This window comes from Corvus brachyrhynchos, unplaced genomic scaffold (genome assembly GCF_000691975.1).
Source record: "Corvus brachyrhynchos isolate BGI_N302 unplaced genomic scaffold, ASM69197v1 scaffold1, whole genome shotgun sequence".
In the NCBI taxonomy this organism is placed as follows: Eukaryota; Metazoa; Chordata; class Aves; order Passeriformes; family Corvidae; genus Corvus; species Corvus brachyrhynchos.
Genome location: NW_008237222.1, coordinates 3,350,445 through 3,367,460, shown reverse-complemented (window position 1 = coordinate 3,367,460; position 17,016 = coordinate 3,350,445). Strand labels below are relative to the sequence as shown.

At 41.5% G+C, this 17,016-nt stretch overlaps 1 protein-coding gene across 8 annotated transcripts in view; it reads left to right on the top strand.

Moving 5' to 3' along the window:
* The window catches only part of FOXN3 (forkhead box N3), a 174,648-nt gene that overhangs the window by 67,600 nt on the left and 90,032 nt on the right, over nucleotides 1-17,016 (top strand). The gene's annotated exons all lie outside the window — the stretch shown is intronic.

Below are 17,016 nucleotides of genomic sequence, written 5' to 3'. Positions count from 1 at the left end.
CAGCCGCAGCAGGGCCCGCAGCAGCAGGGATGGAGCGGTGACGCTGACGGCTCTGGTGGTGGCTGTGGTGGTTTTTATTATTTTTCCGCGTTAGCGTTGAGGCCGGCGGCCAGGGAGGGCAGCGTGATGGTCGCCATGGTGACGGGGCATCTCCCCGGCAACGCGTGGGCCTGGCTGGCGCTGCCGCGTCACGGGGCCGCGGGGCTTGGCCGCGCCGTTGCCGCGGTAACGGTGGTCCCGGCACAGCGCTGGGAATGGGGACCCGGTGCCCGCTCTTGTGTCGCGGGGATCCCCCCGATGGATTCCCCTGGTCCCCTGGATGTTCCCCTGGAAACCAGGGGTGATGGTGCAGCCCGGCTGTCCTGGTGTCCCATGGGGTGCTGGGGAAACACTGTCTCTAGTCACACCTGTGGAAGGACCCCCCACTACTGTGCTCTGCAGAAGGACAGATAAAAAATTTAGATAATGGATTAAAACTGTAATTTGTGCATTTGAGCAAAGCATGTTTCCTGGCCCTTGCTTTATTGTTACTGCTGCCTTTTAAAGAGTATTTTAATTATGCTCATACAGATTTATTGATAAATTCTCCTATTGAGTAGAAGTGTAATGCACATCTGACATAGAAATGGAGGGATTTTGATACCTTCTAATCCCCCCAAACAAAAAAATCCAGCATATACATGCAGTTGAAAGCCAGAGGATCTCCCCTTGTTTTATGGCTGAAGTGACTGTTGACTCAATGGGCTGGATTTGCAAGAACTGCTGTGCAATTTGGTGACAGATGTTGCTGGCAGGAGCAACGACATAGACAGCTCTTATAGGCTAGGCTGAAGGAAGCAATGCAGCAGCACTTCTGTGGGCAATCCTTGCAGGGATGAGCCCTTAGAGACACCCTGTTTGGGTGTCAGGGAGCGCACAGTGGGGTAGCAGCCCTGTGTCCTGCAGAGTCACGTGCTCACTGCTCCCCATCCTCATTCTGCACAGCCTTGTGCCTGCTGCTGCTCTGTCCTTGCTGTGTGTGGCAAAGGATGCCTGCACAGTCACAGACCTTGGGCAGAAGTTACGCTGCCCTCTTCCAATGGGGTGGGTGTCCAGAACTTCATAGCCTGTTTTCATGAGCGTGAGAAGAGAGGTGTACTGGCAGGTGCCAGACAGTATGGGATTTAAGAAAGGGGTTTGGATCACTACCTGCTTTCGCCACTGCCCAGAGTAGCTGAGCAAGGGAGAAGGAGGGGTCTAGCAAAACACCAACAAGCAAGTCCCAAAACTGAAAAGGAAACTTTTTCTCATTGAAACCCATGGGATGTCCAAGCTGCTGCTACACTGCTTGTGCTGCCAAGTGCTTTGGAGTCTTCCTTGTAATGACTGCATCATAAAACAAAGAGCTTGTGTGGTTGCAGGAGCAAATGCTTTGCAAATAAAGACTAAGTGGAGGCCAGGTTTTATATGAAGAAATTGTGGTCTCACTGTTACTCTTAGTTGGCTATCTTTCAGTATTTCCACTATTAAATAAAACTTAATCTCTGCATAGTATTCTAAAATATTTATTCATTTGGCTGCTAATGACTAGTGAAACATCAACGTAAAGCTGGTTTAGGCGATCAGTGACTTTTGAATTAATTCTGGATTGGCAGTTACATGGTAATTTTCTGAATATATTTCCAATAGATTCTCAACGAGTTGAACATTCCCTGTGCATTTGGAAAAAAACAGTAATCCCATATGTAAGTGATTGCTTTCTCATGTGAACAAAGGCTTCAGTAAGGGTAGAAAATGTAAATGCACTCCAGCATAGTCAGATCTCCAGAGCAATACATCATCATGGTAACAAATTTGAAGGGAGATTTTTCTTATGGTGAAGACAATACATTTAGAAAAAATCCTTGGGTGGCAGAGGTTTTGCTGTCTGTCTATCTCATGTAATGGAAGTCCACAACTAAGAGAAGCTATGTCACTTGATATTAATGAAATATATCTGGAACTAGATAATTTGCCAGTATTATTCCTGTCTCTAGGAATGGGATTCATTGGAGGAATTACAAGGTTTATAAGGGTCAGTTGGTGTGATTCCACAGGGGAAAATTGACCTATTCCTTGTCTTTATCAGATATTTTAAAAGAATAAAGATGCACAAATGAATCACGTGTTCTGTTTAGTATCTGCATAAGCAGTTAGGGTTGAATCGAGCACAGAGTGGAGGAATGCATTGTAAAAATATCCCAGACAAGATGATCACTGAACACACAAATTCTCCTTTTCTGAGCAGAGTTAATTTCATCAGATAATTTAGTTTCGTGACTTCTGTAGAGCATCCTGCATAAACATGACAGGGGTGGACCTTTTATGAAGGAGTTTCATGATGTGAACCCACACATTTAGGTGTCTGAGTCAGTGTAACACCAGTATCATTTGAGATAAAAATGACTCAAGCAACAGTATTTGGACTGCATTGGGTTCCATGTATATAGAAGACACTTTGGGGGAAAAGGCAACCTTGCTGTGTTTTTACATAAGAAGGAACTTCAGGAAGACTGCAGTTGTCTGAAGTGCTGGTTCAATTCAGGGCAAAGATTATATGTAAGCTGTAAGAAGAGAAGAATATGACAAGGTGAATTATTTAATCTTGAATAGTTTGGATGCGTATTCTTCAAAAACAATACTCATAACAAACAAAACCCGTTGGGTTTTAATCTGGTTCTTCTAATTGAAGCATATGTCATGACGCATGTCATGATGAATTTCAGGAGCAAACTAACAGTGATGCACATCATTACAAAGGAAGAAGTCTGTCTGGTGTGGAAAAATGGGTGTTAGACTAATGTGTTCCTTTTTAAATTTTACAGTTGTTTTGGCAATAGCAACTTTGAAATGTATTTATAGACACAAACTTGGTTAAGTAACTGTACAAGTCAGTGCCCGATACTTCATCTATTTTTTTTATTTCCAGTTTTCTGACTCAAAAAAGTGGGGAGGGATTTTCTCTTCTAGTAGTGTTTGGAGGAGATCTTGAAATGGATTTTTCTCTGCATAGATTACATGGGGCTATTTCTCAATTGTATTTCTCTTTCTCCTGCTGAAAACTTTCCTGAAATGTAATCTAAAATAACAGAAATTATTATTTTCACAGAGTAATAAAAATACTTGAAAATTTGGGTGACTATATACCCAGGAATATTGGCTTTATAGATGTGTGGATAATTATTTCATGGCTTTTCATTTTTTCAGTGTGTTTTGCTAATTGTAGTTTGTTAGAGCAGTGTCAAATGTTGACAGATCTGTCCTGTAACTGTTGAAATTGCTGACATGACCAAGATAGAAACTAAAGAGATGTTTCTTTCTTGAGCTGCCCCAGACTGCCTGTTCATAAAGGCTTTGTTGGGTTCCTTGTTGGTTTGCTCCTTCCCATTGGAACAGCTCCTTGGGTGAGCTTGGTTCTGCTTCAGCAGGGATTGAGGCCCCAGACAGACCTGAACTAGATTTGTGCTTGGCTTTGGACATGGAGTCCACCTGTGCACATCATAGCACTTCTGTCAGAAAAATACATCTTCTGGCCTCCATCACTGCAGTTCAGCCAGGCTGCCCTCTGTAGAGAGGATTTGAGCCTTGCAGGGCTCAAGCTAACAGGAGACTGTGTAGCAAAAACTAACCTGCAGCACAGTTTTGGTGGTTGTAGTGTAGATTCCATTCGCTGTATGTGGCATCTGCTGGTGGTTGTGGAGCAGATGCTGCTGAGCCACCTCACTGTGCTGCTGGGCTCCCAGGCAGTGCTGCAGCCTTGGTGATGGAGGAGAAACAGGCCCTGCAAGGAGTCAGCAAAAAACCACCTCTGCTGCTTGTGTGGATTCAATTCCCAGAACAGTATTTCATTTGAGTGTGCGTGGCTTTGTCATCTGGTTTTCCATTCTGCTTCCCTTGTTGAAGTGTGGGTTACAGAGGTAGGCCAGTGGATCACAGAGAGCCTCCAGGTCCATGAGTGACCACATGTTTTATGAAACATTGCTAGTCTGGGATTTGAAAAATTTGCAGTGGCTTCTGTTGTACTGAATTTAGTGTCTCTTTATGACATTTCCTTTTGCTACCATTGGATTCCCAAAAAAGGCCATGAGCTCCTTCACTTCTCCATTGACTTGTCTTTTGATACCTCTTTCTGATAAAAATATTCTTTATCCCAAGGTTGACATTAAAAAGGGGGACTTTGTAATTATGAACTCTTGCCTAATTTCTGAAATTTATTCATAGAGACACAGTGAAAGATTTGTGAAACATGGTGGCTAAAGCTTTGTTCCTGAAAACCCAAGTTTCACAAATCACTCTGAGAAAGTGGTGGCCATCACTGTGACCCCTGTGGTAAATGGCAGGAGAGGTGGCCTGGGCATGCTTACATTTGCATTTGTCTATTTTAAGACTGAAAGCACACAGTGTTACCACTCAGTCCTGGCTTTCTGCTTTCATCTCACCAGTACAGGCCCTCCCAAGTGCAGTGCAGCCCTGCAGTGGGAGCTCCCAGGCAGTGCGTGTGCAGGGCCCTCGCTGCACCAACACCCCCAGGTCGCTGTGCACTGCTGCAGCAGCACCTCCAGCAGTCGTGTCGGGACTGCCACGTGCTGTCGGGATGCAGTTTGGATACAGCTCCCTCAGGATGGGGAACTTGGAAGCTGTTCCAGGGATGTGAAACGGACATGTGTTCTCATATCCTCTCTAGAGAGGGCGGCTGTTACAGATCAGCTGCTGAGGAAACCGCTGGAACAACTCCTTCAAATATTTGCAGGTTTTGATTTTACTGTCACAGCTTCTGCCTTTCATGTTGTTTATTGAAGCTAAACCTGCACTGAAGTTGTAAGTTATCATATTGGACAAATTGTAAGCACCCTTCCTATCTGTACACTTTATAAGTTGAGATCAGAAATATCTGTGGCCGTTTGGGGAAGCTGGTGAAACAACCTTTTCCCATTCACTGAAAGACTCCGCAGGGTGTCTCACTGCAAGAAGGAATGTAGAAAATACATGGTTGTCCTTGGCAGTCTGGAAACATGGATTTTAATTCTGTGTTATTGTTTCTGCTTTTGATAGGAAATGAAGCTGATCATAGGGCAGTCTAATACTAATTTCTGTGCATATTGCAATCGCTTTGTCAAGAATGATCTAACCATTTTACTTCCTCTGCAGAGTCAGAATGAGTTTTCTTCTCTTGGTGTGGTGTTAAGGTGGAGTCTTCAGGGAATTTTTGGTTTGCTGTTTCTGTAGTTTTGTAGTTTGTGAGATCACAGAGAACACAAGTTCTTTTAAAGCACCATCACATGCCTTAATTTGGAGAGCATCTATACTTTGGGATTATGCTGCTTTATTTCTGTTTTCTGGCAAGTTAGATAATACTTGTTTAGTTCAGTGTCAGGTATGAATAGCAAAGAGAACTTTTGCTTGAGTGAATGCACTGATAAGTGCATAAATATTTGAGGATTTGCCAGTCCAGGACTTGGTTTCTAACATATTCTTATCAGTTCTCTAACCATTAGAGTTTTGTGATCCCACTGAACAGAGTTTCAGGAAACAAAACAGATCAACTCTTCTTACCTTTTAAAAGGCACTTTTTTTCTTCTTGCCCCTTTTTTTTTTTTTTTTTCCTTTTTTTTTTTCCCACCTTGTGGTATGAAGGATGTGAAAGGAAGAAAGATAATTTGGAAAAGGTGGCCACAGATCCTGGACAGAAAAAGAAAAGCAGAAAGTCTGAATGTGATCTCTCTAACACAGTAGTTTCACGCAGGAATGGCTGGTAGAGATACAAATAACCCTCTAATCACATCTTCATTCCTCTCGAAATCAGTGAATGCTTCTGAGCCTTCTCAGCTGAAATATTTTCAATTCTTTCTCATTCATACCCCCAAATTAGAAGAAATGTCAAGTTTTCCATTGGCCAAATACATGAAGATTTGGTTGAGCCTTTTTCTGTTTGCATGTGTGTAGACTTTTGGTAAAGTACTGTGAAGCAGGGTCCTTAGTCTGTCATGTTTCTCTAGATGCCAGGCAAACACCAGCTCCTTGCTTTGTGTTGTTATTTTTCATAGTTCCATTTGTTGAACCGACTTTCCAGTTACTTGGCTTCTTAGGCTCTTTTTCCCCTCCTCTGTGCTTTCTGTGGATAAATATAGCCTTATTCCAAAGATAACTTGGAATGGTACCATAGATATTTCCACTCAGTTCATGGGAAAAAGAAAGTCTAGGGATGTGTTTTGAAATTTTTGTTACTTTGTTTGTAAAACCCTCTGTAGCCCTGGGTGTTTCTGTATGAAAATTTTTAGAGTGGCCTCATTGATAGAGCTGTGAGTTGCTGCCTGCAGAAGCTTGAAGCACGTGGGTGCTGTGCTTCTGAGACTTTGTTCTTCTGCAGCTCCTCATCCCTCTTCCTTTCTGTCCCCAGAGCATGTGCTGGTGCAGGTAGGGCAGGGTTGCCCAGTGCATGAGCTACGTGGTGTAGCAGAAAGCAGAGGGTGTGAGGGACACATCGTCTGTGGTCCCTGGGCAGTGTGAGCCGATCTCCCACCTTCATCCCATTAATAGCCATTGCATCACTGTGACAGCTGCAGCAGCTGTGTGGATGGGGAAGCCTGTGCAGTGTTCAGTAACAGTTCACTGAAGTTCTAGTAGTTGAAAATTAAGACTCAGGAGGGAGTGTTTGTGCAATGAATGGTGGTCGACACAAGCATCGTGTTTGTTAGTCATGTAATTTTACAGCCATGGAAATCATCTGACTTCTGCATTTGAAAACAGACCTGTGAAACTTGGGAAGCCACAAATGGTATCATAGTGTGTCACATCTTACTGCTGTTGGATTAAGAAGAGTTTTTTTGTATTTCCGTAACTCCAGGTAAATTTTTAAATTTCATTTTAATCATGCTCTTGCTTTTTCTTTTAGATTTTCTTCACTTCTGTATTAGTTATTGGACTTTCCTTTCCTTTGGTGCTTGTATAAAGAAAAATTGACAGAGAAAGTCACGCTACTTGTAGCTCTATTTTAAGACTGGTGTTCATACAACAGTTTCTAATGTTATGCTAGCAGTGATAAACTATGAGTAAAAAATATTAAGATAACTTGAGAATCTTTCAAGCAGTAGGTAAGGGATGGCTTTACTCGTAATGGTTATGATTTTAAGGCATTCTACAGTTTAACTCTTTATTGTTTATTTAATATTTGTTTAAACTTAAAGTAAGGGGCATTGACTTTTTTTAAGAATTGCAGCTCCCTCTTAAACAAAAACCTGTGTGGACCTTTCATCATCTCACCTAGCATTTTAATATATTTTAGGCAATAGAGAACATGTTTAAAATGTGAGGCAGCTGTTGTAGTTTATGCAAAACTCCCAGTAGTGGTGTAACCAATTTGTTCTGTATGTAAACTTTCTTTGAGAATGTCAGTTTTGCACACAGGTTCAAAGGCCTTGGCTAGGAGAAAAGGCCAGGCAGACTTGGGATAGTCTACTTGAGTCCAGGAGCTGTAGGAGCTGATTGCAGGTGACCCATCTTCTTCCCAGGTCGTAACAGAAGGTGACAGATGTACCATAAAAGTCCTGGTTGTCCACAGAGAAATGTCCCAGGAGATGAGCATGGCCAGTGAGAACCATTTCCTCTTCTTCTCTGCATGGTGTTAGTGGGAAGCAGAGCATAAGAGGGACACATTTCACTGCTGCTCACAGTATGACTGTAGAGAGTCCTAGCAAGGTGGTGTCCAGGTGACTGAGGTGGCCCATCTGGCCTTGTGTTAGCCAGCAGAGGTAAAAAACTGAGCTAGATGGTGTATGCTCAGCCGGGGCTCTGGGTCAGCTGGGAAGACCTTGAACTTCAGAGGAAGGTAGACTTACCTTTGGACTTCACGGACCAGCTGGTGTTTGTTCTGAACAAAATCCTCTGATTCCCTCATCTCCTGGTTATAAGGGTCACCCATGTACTAAGCCAGGCGTGCCCCAATAGTATTTCCAATCATCTTATACACAGAGTTAAAAGAAAGTGCAGTTTCATTTCATACCTGTATTGGGTATATCCATAATCCCTGCCTGTGTATTAGACCCAGTTTTTCTCGAAGTATCAGTCAGTCTTTCTGTGAATTATTTTTTATAAAGCACAGATGTCCTATTTCTTCAGTATCTATGTGTGTTCAGATGAAAAATTTGAAACAAGTTTTAGTGGATTAGTCTTTCTGAATCTTTATTGACCAAACCACTTTTTCTGGGATGTGTATATACAGGGTGCTGTATGGTGGTAGTGTAGTATCTCTATATACTTTAGTATTCTTTCTGGAGAAGGCAGGTTTATTAATTTGTTTGAAGAAAGTACATTTTGGCATAATTTCTTTTGTTAGTATTTGAATGCTTGAATCATGATTTTTGTAATCATTAGTTATGACTTAACTTCTGATGTCAGAAAGCCTTAGCTCAAGGCTGGAGTTGTCACATGCAGGTTGTATGTCACGTGGTTGTGACCGTGTTTTTTCTGGCTTTTACAACTCTATCACCATGACACCTGGATTCCTATTGTATCCAGTTTTCAGTGTGTGTGAATCTGCCCTCTCCATGATCCTAAGTAAAAGTGATATTCCTCCTATTTTGATGGAACTGGCTTTTGTAGGAATAAAACTTGCAGGTTTTGCTAGAGTTGTTTCCTTTCACAGGAACCTCCAGGGTTCAGATGAATAAAAGCAGAAAGGGCTTAAATGGTATTAAAATGTCTTTCTCTGAACTTTTGAAACAAAAAGCATAGAGTCCTTCTTAATACAAAAACTTCTTTTCACTTGGGTTTTGAATTTTTACTTGGGAAAATCAAGCTGCTCGTTTCATCAGAATAAAGTACTTACATAAAAACTGGTTTTGGAGGTGTTGGAGGGTCCTTAGTAGAGAAATTTCCATTCTCCTCAAAGTTCTCTGTGGCTGGGAACACAGATTGTTTTCCTCACACATTCACCTGTTCTGGAGTAAAAGAAGGGAAGGTGAGAGGTACATCTCCAGTTTGTCCAGAGCTACAGTGGCTTGATAAAATGGTTGTTCCCTTTCCCCTTTGCAAAACAGAAGTGCTCAGCTCTTGCACTTGTCCTGTTTCAGTAAAGCTCTGATGAAACTCTGGAGGTTATATTTGATTATCTGTACTGTATTTTTTCACAGATGTTTTGACTTTATTTTGGAAACGCCATAGTTCTGTCAGGCAGTTTTGGTACAGCAAAAAACAAGTGAGAATTTAGGGGCCATGTTTTTAGATAGATTTCAAGAAACTCTTGTTGGCTTTCTTTCCATTCCAGGTGTCCCTGAGAGCAGTCTGTATGCGCATGGTCCTTACTGGTGGCATTTGTCCTGTTTCTGAATTGTGAACCTCCTTGGTTTTTCGGGTGTTTTTTTCTTTTGCTACTGGTTTATTAAATGGGAATGGGATGCTTAGACAGGCTGTGAATTACTAAGTGGAACTTAGTGGCTACCACAGGAGAATGTTGAGGCTAATGATTAAGTGGTAATCCCACAAAAGGTGGAATTTTATTTAATTGCTATGTCCACAGCTAGTACAAGTGCATCTGGAAGAGGATACTAGTCCTTGTGGGATTTTTAGGTTTAAATCAACGTCTCCAATAGTTCAAGTCCACGTGGGCTGTAGAAGCAAGCACAAAGTTTACTGTGCTATGTTACGTTGCTCTTCCACTTTCTGTGAAAAATTCATCTCTGGCATTAGGTCGTAGAAACCCTGGACTAAACAGGCTGTGGGTTTCATCCAGTTTGGTGGTTTTCATGCTGTTGTACTTTTGATAAGATTCCCCATTTTGTGTCTGAGGCTTTTTTCCCTATGACTGGATATGGTTTTAGTAATAAAAGTGCAAATCTCCGGGGGTTTCAGTGCACAGGTATGTGTATATACTGCAGTGTACTTTTTATGTCAAAAGGCAGCCAGGCTGCCAGGATAGCTGTTTTCTCTTGCACTTAGAAACAAAATGTACTGGTTTAGGGCAGGTGACCTATTTTCATTACTAAAGAGCAAATACTCAGAGAACAGTGATAGGAGAATTGCTTGAGACAACTAGTCTGAAGTGGGTTTGTGCAGGCAGTTTGACCAGCAAACACGTTAGGGAAGTTCATTTTGTTGATGAATAACTTGGGGATACAAGAAGGGGAGAGCATGGGTAGGGCTGCAGCCCAGCTCTGTCTGTAGGGTGAAGTTGTTTGGATTGTCACATACACCTGTGTATCGGTTTACAAGGGAGCCTGGTTTCCACCTCCAGGCTTTAAGATCCTTTATTCCTTTGTGAAAGGCAAATGACTGAAGAGATTGGCCGGATCAGATATGAGTGTGGATCAGAGCTTTATAAAAGATCTTTCCTTTCTTTTCATCCCGACTCATTTCTGCTTTGTTGGCAGTCCCCTCCTGTTAATTGCCAATACTCACTCTGTCAGCTCATATGTATGGTGCAGTTATGTCTGGTAATTTTTTATTGCTTTGCTCTTAAAGCATCCAAGGTAGCACAGCCAGTGGGTCTTGCTAATACAATTGTAAATGTATTTCTTTCTTGGCTTGCTGCAGCATGCGTGCACTTGTTCAATTTTGCTTTCATTAGCTTGTATGACATATTTTTGGTATTAGAATTAGGACTACATGGACTTTATTTGTAAAAGTGGAATAACTGTAATTTATTATTCTGCCCACTTTTAAAGGTAGTAGTCAGTGTCCAATTTTTTACAGCTTGTGGGTTTTTGCATTTGTTTCTTACGGCCCCTTACACCTGACTGCTGTTGTCAGTTGTTCTCTGTGCTGCAGTTTTTAACCTCACTGATGGCTTCTCTGTGTTGTCTGCCTGGGTGATATAAATATTGCAGAGCTCTACGCCTCTCACTGCTTTTTATTCTGTAACTATTTTTATCACAGTTGCATTATATATCCTTCCAAAAGAAATTCTGTTCAAACAGAAACGGCCCCTTACACCTGACTGCTGTTGTCAGTTGTTCTCTGTGCTGCAGTTTTTAACCTCACTGATGGCTTCTCTGTGTTGTCTGCCTGGGTGATATAAATATTGCAGAGCTCTACGCCTCTCACTGCTTTTTATTCTGTAACTATTTTTATCACAGTTGCATTATATATCCTTCCAAAAGAAATTCTGTTCAAACAGTGGTTACAGGCTTGGTGGAGAAGTTCCTAAGGTTAGTTTGAAAAGCTAAGGTGCTCAGAACAGATTTTTTTTGACACTTCCCCTTCAGTGTTTAGAAGTGTGTATAATTCTGTGGTTTAGTCTAGTGTGATGGTGGTGAGGGTGGTGGTTTTTAAGACAGAATATATGGAATTTGGAAAAATGAATTGCATAGTAGTGCAGATACTGAAGGTTGGGTTATTAAAAATGTAACAATGCTTTCAAATGTCCATGGAGCATTGGGAAATCATAACTGATGGCAGTGCAGGATGCAGGTTCCAGTAAAAGTATATGAAAGAGAAATGTAAATTTAGCAAATTTGACATCACTTGGGTTTCATTAATTTTTATATTTAATCTGGATAAGCAGATGGAGAAAAATATACAAACAAAAAGGAATTGGGTTATTTTTAATTATGTAACTTTCCTGAAAAGACTTTTTTTTTTTTTTCAGGCAGCTGTCTGATCAATGGCAAAATTCATAGCAGCTCCCCAAGTATTTAAGATCTCTATTAATTGGAGTTCCTTCTCTATATAAAAAATTGTTCTCTCTTTAGCTGTTTTGCATATGAAAGATGAAGACAACCATTTTCTCTCATGAGATTAAAAAAATAAATAAAACAATTAATTAGAATGAAATAATTTTCTAAACTTAAGGGAATTAATAACAAACAAAGCTTCTGGAGTAGCCAGCTTTTATTTTGCAACTTGCAAGTATAATATAATGTAAAAAGAAGGCTTTATACAGACACATTTATTCCATGATAGTTTAAGAGCCACAGTCAGCTATATTGCTAAAGCGATGTAGATCTTTTGGTTATTAAGTATATTGAAAATGGGGCAATTTGTATTGATGAACTCTATAGTTTGTAATTATATGGAATAAGAGCTGTAGGACTTTGGTTTGTGTTGAGTGGCACAGCCCAAAAGAACCCCAAAAACCAAAAAGGTAATTTTTGCCTATTTCTGTGCCCATTTGCCGTCCTTGGTCCACTGCAGTGGATATAAGAGATATGAGATGTGCCTTAGAAGAGTAGCTGGCACTCTGTGGGTGGCACTCTCAGACACTGTAGTTAAAAACCCTACTAACAGTTGCTGTCTGATCAGTTAACCCCCCCCCAGACTGATAGAGGAAACTTTTCACAAGCTCTTTGGACTCTTGAGGACCCTCAGAGCAGTGTCATGTGATTGTTCAGTAGAGGGTTGCTTTTGGGCTTTGATTTGGAGGTTTGTTGCGGGATTTTTGGTGTGTTTTCTTTGTTTTTTCTTTGCAAACTCATTTTGAGATGTTCTTGCTGCCCTTGTACAGTAGCAAACTGTCCTCTTAGTTGTGCTGGTGAAGACACTTGTGTAGTTGTGCTGTAAGCGTGTTCCTGGTGATTTGTTGTGGGTTTTTTTAAGATATTGGGGCTTGTCAAGGATGGGGGCTTTCCTGAAGCATTGCTACCAGAGAAAGCACATCATTGAGCCATAATCTGACTGTGATGGCACAGTGCTGTGCTAGTAAATTTATGGTACACCTGGCTCCCAAAGCAGAGTTTCTCTCCAGAAGAGCATGGAGGCATCATCATGCTTAGTATTGACTCAGTTATAATCTGGTGGGTGTGTGTGCTAAAAATCTGCCTTAAAGGTTTCTTGACTTGCAAACCTGTTTTTTCAAGTCACTTAAATGCTATAGAAAAGTATTCCAGTGCCAGGTGAAGCAATATTTGGGGAAAAAAATGCTTTACCTCAACTTCATGATTCCTTGGTGTTCACAAGCTTGGTGAGAAATGGTCATTTGCATGGCACAGCTCAGCATTCTGCTGTATCTTTCAGCCTGATGTTCTAATGCAGGAGCAGTGCAGCAGCCTGGGCTGGCATAGGCATTTGGACCACGCTGAAGCAGACAAACGCTACCCAGGGACTCTGACCTGAGGCAAGGGGACTGTCAACAGGAACTGGTCTTCACTTACTGTCTTCTGATTACCAGGTTTCAAGCTGCAGTGTAGAAAAGGGAGATTGCTTTGATGCCATAAACAAGTTAATAATATTGCTCTGTAGACACAGTTGCTTGATTTCTGTCTCTCTGCTGTCTCTGCTGCTGTTGTATTGCTGTTGTGAACAGATTTTGACACTAGGATGGAAAACTTCCCATTTTAATAGTACATGAGAAGGAGACAAATACACAGACCCTGGCTTACCTTTCTTTGGTCACTGACCAGGTGCAAATAATCAACTTATTAGACTGAATTAGTCTTTTAGAGGAAATTGTCTGAAATCCATCTGGTAGAGTGCTGAAAAGCAGACTCAATAAAATTCTAGAAAATTGACTGTAGGAAAGAGTTTTCTGCTGGCAGAAAGCTGAGTTGGATGACCTGAGGAAAGCCCTTAGTCTGAAATTTGTGACACAAAGGCGAACAGAAATAAGTGATGGATCCTGAGCGCTTTTCAAACTGCATTTTCAAGAAATGGAAAATTTAAATGTCTTTATTCCAGCTGATCTATAACATGAATTCCTCAGCAAGGTGTTGCATTGTGAATGGCTTTAGTGTGGCAGGAGAACCTAGCATTCCGAGGACAGTAATATGTGCAGAATTAACTTACTACCTTTAACTTACTACCATCTTAACTGAGCCACTGAGACACCACCTGATCTCAAGCTATGGTGCAAACGAAGAAAAATCATCAGTAGTTTTAGCTCTGTGCTCATACTTGCTATCAATTTCTGTGACTGGAGATAAATGACGTGTTCTTACTGTGTAACAGTTATGTACCCGCACCATTCTAGAAGGTTCTTGCTGTAATAGACTGCTTTTTTCTCCAGTGGTAGTGAGATGCTGGCTGAGCATTCCTTTCTACACATGTATCTTTGGTGTTGCCTCTTTGCAGTAATGGTAGATTCCCTAAATCTAGTGAGACTTGAGTGTCTTACGTGCTGGCTTCTGCTGGAGTCTTAACACCTGACAGCTTATCTCTCACTGGTGCTCCACAAGAAGTGTTCATCTTTCAGGAGAGTGAAGCAAGTTGTATCATTTTCCTTTTTTGATGCTAATCCGGTCTCCATAATGTATGTCCTTGCAGATGTCTAAAGACAGTAGTGAGTAGGAGTGTGGATTTAGTCCCAATTGTGGTTAAACTCCAGAGCACTGGTGGGGGGCACGATAGAAGCAGTGTGTATCTCAGATGGAGTTTCTTGTGTTGCCCTTCAGCTTCAGGACAGTAGAAGGCACTATACAATATCAAAGTGTCAAAACTTAATGTGTACGCTTGGTGATGTAAAAACCAAAGAAAACTTCTGAAGCTTTGAAAACTTCTGAAGCTTTTGGCTTATTTTGCCTGAATCAAAACTCAAGGTTACCCTTAAGTTTGTTGGAAATGAACATCCATTGGAAACAGCTTTTTTAAGGTTTTGTTTTAATGCACTTCCTAGATTGAAGTTTCCAAATACAAAAAAACTAATTTTGCTTCCAAGTCTGAGAAAATGTCAGAAAATGGAAAACGGTCAACCCTGCTATTCCCTCGGTAAGAGAAGTAATTGTTCCTTTTTGGCACTACCTGCAAATACAGTCATGAGCTGAAAAGTAGCAGGCTTTCTTAAATCTCCTCTTTGCTTGTTATTCCTCAAGGAATTGTATTCTGGAATGTTTCTTAAACACAGACTGTCCTTTAACCACACCATCTCAGTCCCATCACTTTGACACATTTCTTGGCAGCTGCTGCAGGTAATGTGTTCAGGGTGCTCCTCGTTTCCCTCCTTCCTGCCCTGGGGAGCTCTGGAGGGGCTGGCACTGTCTGCACCACCCTGCGTGCCTGGCTGGGAGGCTTGGCCCAGGCTTGGCTCTGTGCACATTGCCCTCCAGCCTGCACATCACCCACAGACTTGGGGAGCTTCATGAGCAGCAGTGAAGCAATTCTCTGGCTCTGTGAAATCGTGCTGCTCATGCTGTGCAATTTAAAGACAAAATGCTTCCTGCTAATTATTAACAGTTACTCTGTAGGAACAGACTCATTATAGGGGCACTGAACCCTGGCCTGCTGTCCTTTTCGGCACCTGAACAATGCGGTAGGGAGGGGAAAAAATGGTGAGGGAAACTGGAGTGCTGGCACCAATTAGTCCCGAGATTAGTCTTGAAAGAGGATTGCAATTTCAAGGCCAAAAAGAGAAGGGAGTGGGTAAAAGGATTTGAAATGAGATTATAGGACCTAAAAGCGCCTTTCTTTTGTTAGGGAAATAATTCAGCAGTTTTGCTCGAGCCAGTGAGACAATCCAGTTTAGTGTCTGAAGCAAGAGATGTGTGTCCTGTTGATTTTTAAGGTTCTTTAACTAAGTTGATCCCCAGTTGCATTTGTTACTGCTTCCTGTGAAATCCAAGTGTTTTCAACAAACAAACAAAAACATGGAGGAAAACTGTTGCCTCATCAAAAGGCCTGTTGTTTTTCAGGAAGCTCATTTGTATTCTATAAAAGGGAAGCCAAGAAAAGGAGGGAAATTGAACTCCCTCTTTTCCTTTGGGGGAACTTTTTTCCTGGTGGTTACTATGAAACTGGCACTGGAGTCACCCTTTCACGACCCATCCTACAGATGAATTTCAGTGCCAGTTTTTGTTTGTTGGCCTGCTCAAAGATGCAGATCAGGCAGTTCCTACTTCAATTAAAAGCACCGTCTCCGGTCAGTGCCATAGTGGTGAACATCATTCTCTTCCTTGGAGAGGGAAGCAGGCACTAAGCCTTGCTGCGCTGTTGAAGAGACCACAATACACACTCATGTAACACTGTAATGGTCTGGGACTGAAGACTGGAGCTTGCTTGGAGACGGCTGAAAGAGAGATCTTCCCTCTTCCTCTCCCTCAGAAGGAGAATTGCAAAAGAGAGAATTACTAAGAAGAATTACAGACATTGTGAACTTAATAGGAAATGTTTTGATGCAGTCTATTCATGTAAGACTGCGTGAAATAGTGACGCTTCTGCCATTCCCAAGAGGGAAGCTGTTTCTCTTGGGGTGACTTAGAGTTGACTTAGTTGGGTAGGGATCACACAGCTGTTATGTATTACCAGCTTTGTTCTTTCTTTACTTTTTCAGTGAACTTCTTAGTATGAAACACCTATACAGGCAGGCTTGAAACCTTTGCTTTCAGTTTGATGTGCCCACAAGTTTAGGGAAGTGTCTCATCATGAAGGTGTTATGAGTTCTGCCATGCTCTTGATTTCCCTTCTGCATTTCACATAAGCCTTTGTTAAAACTGCTTTCATAGGCAAATAATAGAATCATTAAGGTTTGAAAAGACCTCTAAGTTCAATGCTTAAAGCTGTTTTCCAGTGTGGCACTGAGAGGTTAGCAAGCATCATCTTGCCACTCAGGCTACTGTAACCAGAATAATGGGCAAGACTGGGTTGTCTGGGGAACACACAGAGAATAACAATAACCTTTCTAGAATCTAGAATGAAGGGACCCTTCATCTCTAGGCAAAGCCATTAAAATAGTGCATTCTGCATACATTTCTTTGAGCTGAGTTGTAATCTTTGGACTTGTTTATAACCAAGTATCTTAGTATCCAAAGCCCTTGTTAAATGCTAAATTTTTGTCCATTTTGTTTTTATTCCATTATACTTCTCTCGCATTATATGTGTCTGACTTGCTGCTTTCTAGCCTTAACAGCCTAGTCTAGAGTCCCTCCAAGAAAAGAAGGAAAGAGACTGAGAGACAAACCCGTCAGCTGAGTTTCTACACAAGTTGATCAAGAAACACAGGCCCTTGTCCTGTCCATAGGATTTGTGTAAATAGCTTTAGTAAGACTTTACTTGTGAAGTTATCCCATTCTGAAATGCTAAGGGCTGTACAAATGAGCCATAAAATTTCTGAAATAGAATAAAGACAATAATAAAACCCAA